Source organism: Haplochromis burtoni, unplaced genomic scaffold (assembly GCF_018398535.1).
Source record: "Haplochromis burtoni strain Fernald_Lab_line unplaced genomic scaffold, NCSU_Asbu1 Contig_25, whole genome shotgun sequence".
Lineage (NCBI taxonomy): Eukaryota > Metazoa > Chordata > Actinopteri > Cichliformes > Cichlidae > Haplochromis > Haplochromis burtoni.
In genome coordinates, this window is record NW_024582386.1 from 1,665,043 (window position 1) to 1,671,042 (window position 6,000).

Genomic DNA, 6,000 nt, shown 5'->3' on the forward strand with positions numbered 1-6,000 from the left:
TCTTTAATAAATCTCCAGGAATAGTTATCCAGGCTTCTTGAAGGACATTCAAAGTTCTTCTTTGGATTTTGGGTGTCATCTGTTATGTTTCTTGTCAAGATGATCCCACACTGCTTCAATAATGTTGAGCTCTGGGGAGGCCAATTCATGGTTGGTAGTGTTATATTGTGTGCTTGTCTATCCAGTTGTGCTTTTATGGCATTGGCAGTGTGTTTTGGATCATTGTCATGCTGAAAAATGAAGCCGTTACCAACCAGACACTTGCCAGATGGGTTGCATCGCAGATTAAAATCTCACTGGACTTTTCTGTGTTCATAAATCCAAAAAAAAAAAAAAAGATCTCCAACACCACTGGCTGAAATGCAGCACCAAATGATGACAGAGCCTCCACCATGTTTTAGAGATGGTTGCAGACCTCTCTCCTGACATCCTTAATATATAATGACAATGATTTGAACCAAAAATATAAAATTTGGATTAATTAGTCCATAAAACCTGTTGCCACTGATGAACACAACGCAGTTCATCCCACTGATTCATGGCAGTGATAAGTGGCTTGGAATATTTTGGAATCAAAATGGCTCAAGGCTTTTGTAAGGTCCTGTATGTTAACCAGATTTTTGATACAATAAGCAAGTGGCTGTAATGGTGACAGTGAAATATTGAATCTTCATTGTGTTTATGGTTGATTTAATTGCATATTCTTCTTTTTAGTGAACAGAACAACATGGATAAGATGAGCTGCACATTACAGCGCATTACTATATATGACAGCACGTGGATTTCCAATGGAATGTTGGGATATTGATTTTTTTTACTCTGAGATAGTTCCCCATATGGCCACCAGAGGGCAGACCACACCCACATAAGATACATACAGCAAGCACTTGGGGGATGGGATCAGTCACATAGAGAGCTGACACAACAGTTACAACACATGTTATTCGCCCCCCAAACAAATTATATGGTTGTTTGATATAGGCAAAATGCGGTTTTACTTCAGATACTTGCTGTAAGAGCGACCAAAGCCAAATATTACAATCTTAAGAGTGGCTTACGATTTTATCTTTAGTCATGTTGTACGCTTGCTGCACTGTTTGTTTGTGTAGGCACTCAGTAAGGGAATGACTTAAAGATTTGAGTTAACTGTCCTTTTTTATTTTTATTTTTTTATTATTATTATATTTAAAAAAAAAAAAAATTTTGTTGTCTTTTTCTGTTGTTGTTTGTTGGTTGTTTTGTTTGTTTTCGTGTTGTGAAATGTTAAAAACAAATAAAGACTTCAATTATAAAAAAAAAAAAAGAGTGGCTTACGATTTACAACCTTTCTTACCGTATGTGTTAATGGTTCTGCTGCTTATTTGTTTTGAACTGTCAGGGGATAAATATGAGGAAATCAATAAAGGGAAAAAAGTAACAAAAGATAATATAGAAAGAAAGAAGGTGTGGAAAGGTGTGCAAGTAATACATAAACAAATTACAGGTACTAAAAAATAAAAGATTGAGGAACAAGAAGAAAACAGTAGAAGAGGAAAAACAGGTAAAGATGAAGAATTCTGGATGCATCATTGCTTGTCTCCATAATGAGGAGACAGTGATTTTACACTCAGAGCTCATAGCAGTTTGTGGTTTTTATCCAGCTAACTATGTCTGAATTTAGGTGGTCCTTTGTTGGTAATGTGAGATGAGATGATTACAGTGAGATGAAGAGATACACGCATTAATCCATCCTTTGTTTAGAGACAGGAAAACATCCGGAGCTGGTTATAGTAGGGTAGGAATGCCAGCCAGACCAACAGAAAGGCTCCTCAACTCAGCCCACCACGCTGTTCTGCTTCACTCACTCTCTGATTAAAGAGAAAAGAGGACCCACACACACACACACACACACACACACACACACACACACACACACACACACACACACACACACACACACACACACACACACAGAGCCAGATCTAAAGATTCAGGTCATACTGAACAGACATCGTGGTTGAGTTTTCTCATAAGCAGAGCTGTCTCTGGAATCACACTGCGTCATGACACACCACCAGCCTCTCCAGCCATGTCCTTTGACTTAAATGGCAAAATTAAATGCGGTACAAGTTGACAAATGGAAAATTAATCTCTCCGTCTCTGCCTCTTTTTTTCCTGCAGCGTGATTCTCTTGGAGTATATGTCTGTGCATAAGACAGAGAAGAAGGAGGAGAAGCAAAAAGTATAAAGAGAGTGAAGTAACACATGCAGCGATGCTGGGAGAAGCTCTTTGGAAGGTTTTCACCTCTGTTATGGAGGCAACTTGGTAAGTGCTGATTACACATCTGCTGCCATTTGATTAAAAACACATATTTGTACACTTCAGGCTGGTGAGATTTCCACTCAGGTACTATCAATGCCATAGCTTAGTGCTGAGCTGTTTTCAGGACTTCATCTTGGGATTTCATCCATAGAATTACACATTTTCATTAATTTTTTTTGTTTATCTACTAGTTCTGAGATTATCTGCCATTGATTTGTCTCTACTAATAAAAAATATTTTTACTACATCATCCTATGTCCTTTTTCTTTTTTGCACCAGTAACCATGTGACTGTTATGGTGTCCCTCAAGGCCCTGTTGCGGATCCTCTAGTTTTTCTACTAGTACTCCCCCCGTCCCTTCAACCTTTGTTGAATAATATATACTTTTTTTATACAGATTGCTTAAACTGGCCTAGATTAAATAAATACTTAAAGTAGAAGAATTTGGGTCTCCCAGCTATTTCCATTGTAATATCCATTGTATGATGTCATCTAAACCTTTAGGTCCTATTTCACTAATTCCCTTTGATGCTGAAATAAGAATGGTGCTCTTTGCATATAAAAAATATTTAAAATGAGATATCCTTATAATCTTATGTTAGTAAGGAGGAATATTATTTCCAATGTAAAACCATCTTTTTCTTAGTTTTCTGAACTGTGTAGATCAGCAGCAATGGGTATCATTGTTTATCATTCTATCTTAACCAATTCTACAAAATGCTTCCTTTAAAATACTGCCAAATTTCAGTATTTACTCATTTGTGAAGTAATAATATGTTATATTTGAGAGAGAGCTGGATATTTTGAAGCTTAAATAGACCAATAAATTAGCACTGCATGTTTTGGTACATGCCGCAAGGGGAATGAGGCATGTTACGTTTTTAGCATGCGATGCAGCTCTGGTTGACTGCCTGTAGTTGCTGCTTGCAAGCGTCATTCAATTTGTGAACTTCTGACCAGTTCTAAGTTCTTCTGACCTTTTACAAAGTTCCTCTGAGTGCTTCTATAAATCCTGGAGCCTTTACGCTCAGCACGTCACTGCTTGAACAACCCCTCAACATTTTCTCCAAGCAGGTCTTTCAATATAGTCTCTAAAGTGTGGTGGTTGGTCTCTTTTTTGGGATGCAGTTTATTTGTCTTCAACTGAAATATTTGCTCTGATTAAGTCTCCAAATATCTCATATCATATCCCCAATAAACCATGGGACTGTCATGTGTGTTTACACACACGTAAACACACAAGACAGAGGATTAAGGCAGAGAGCATGAGGTGGAAAGAAAGGCAGGAACTGACAGGTCAGTATGGCTACAACAGGGGGGCCATGCCATCCTCCTCACCTCAAGCCTCACCTCCTAAACTGAAACCAGGCCTATAATTCAAAAAAAATGTGCAAAAATATGCAAATGTATTCCCGATATTGTAACAATTACTTATTGTCAGCAGATTAGACATGTAACCCTCCCACCTCCAGACAGCTGACAATGAGTCAACTAAACAACAACAGCTGGTTATAAAATAATGTTATGCCAACTAAGTTATTGGGCTTGAGCTTCCTAAAAACCTCACTTTCCATCTGATAAATAGTTTGATTGGATTCCCACTCTTCTATTAGAGTTCCTTGGAGTTTATTCAAGTTTATTCAAGTGTCCAAGTCCGACTTCAAAGAAAGTTTCACTTATACTGATTAACAGTAACTAACAGAGACTAAGTTGTAAAGTCATTCTATTGACCTGGACACTTCTCACCCGGCATTGACAACTGAGGTGAAACGTGGACTGACAGCCTACCCATATATTGAAACACTCTGGAGCGAATCCAGTCTGGTAAACATCCATCAAAGCAAAACTTTGACTCACATACACACACATTCTGGAAAACTATCTAGGACCACTCACTATTGTTTAACAAAAAATAAAATATTTAATTAATACCTGCTATTTAATTCAATATTTTTGCCAAGTATTTAAATATAAATACATAAATAAATAAAGCGTATGCATGTTCTGTCTACTTTACTGACACCTATTGGTGAGATTTTATGTACTGTACCTTTAAGGGTCAATAAAATGTTCACAAACTTTACACCCTAACAACTTGTCGCTGTACACTAATGACGGGTAATTTTTTTTTTTAGTTAAACATGTTTGTTTTTCTTTATTTGAATTTTATGAAGTTTGGTTCATGATTATCTTTGTTTCTGTCACTATTCTCGTATGAGAGAAGGATTTTTTGTGGGTTTCTATTTAATGGGAGTCATAACTACTTGGTCACAGGATGCTTGTCGAAACATTGTACATGTTGAATGACTTCTATAAATAAAGTTTATCAATCGCGAGCACGCAAACATGGAGATAACTCCATCACGGTCCTGCCACCACCTGAGGGTGCCATTGCCTTACCATTAACCATGCATGAACATGCGCTCAGGCACGTACACAGGCCTGCTTTCAGTCATTGTCTCGGTCGCTTTTTAACACCACATACGCACACACGTATGCACACGCAGACACACACACACACACTTTCTTTTCTTTTAAACAATGAAACCTCTCACTCATTGACGCCTGCTTACTCTCAGCCTTGTGCAAATGCTGCCTCTTGTCCAAACCGAGTGATTTGTGGAGTCTTTTGATGTGTAAAGTGGCAAAGACCTGGAGCTGGATCTGGACTTCGTCACAGTGCTGGGAGTCAGAGACACTTTACTCCAAACTCAGGCCTGTTTCACACCAAACTTTGAACAGTTAAACCATAAAAGGCAGAGAATATTTTGAACACTTTTATCTCACAGGTATAATTTGATGTTATAAAGTGTGGCCTTAGAAAAATCTTCCCAAACGATATGCAACTAGAGGAGCAGTCTCAGCAGCAGCTCTCTCTGATTCCTCCTGGTGACAAACCAACACCTCCATCATTCTTGTGACGCTGTAAAATGTGGAGCCACTCCTGGTTCATTTCTTCTCCCTCCAGAATGAAAACATCAGCCATCTGGTCTAGAGGTGAAAGGTCAAATCTCAGGCTGTTAATGAGGATGGCGTTGCTAGGTGGATGTAGGATGTGTGAGTGTGTGTACGCGTACATACGTGTGTGCCAGGGAGCCTCTCTCATGAGCGTGTCTGCTTCCTGAGTGAGCATTAAACATTAACGACTCAGCTCTATGAGTCTAGAGGGAGGACAGGAGACGTGAGTAGAGAAAGAGAGAGAGACAGTGTGGACGAAGTCACTTCAGAGAGGGAGAGAGAGGAAAGAAATGTGCAGGTGACACATGAATGCATGCACTCAACACACACACACCCACGCACGCATACGTACAAATGCATCCTGGATCCTCTCTTCCTTTCAGGCACTCTCGCTTCAAAAAGCTTTTCCTCTTGTTTATTGACTCAGCCTTCCAACATTCAGTACGTCAATAGCTGTGGTCGATGAGAAAGAAAAAGGCGCAGGGGATACTGCTGCGACGAAGGTGTGTGCGCATCTCTATATGCGTGTGTGTTTGTGTGCGCGTTCACCAACCTTTTCTTTCACCTGAGCCATTTCATCCAACACGTCCCACAATCCGTTCCAGTTATTTTCCACCATGACTGTAATAATTTCCCCTGCATTTCAGCTGGCAGTATCTATAACATGCAGGTCTATAAAAAGGTAAGCTGTTAGATAATAGTAACAGGTCTCATTTGGCCTTTGCAGCGGTGCTGCCTAA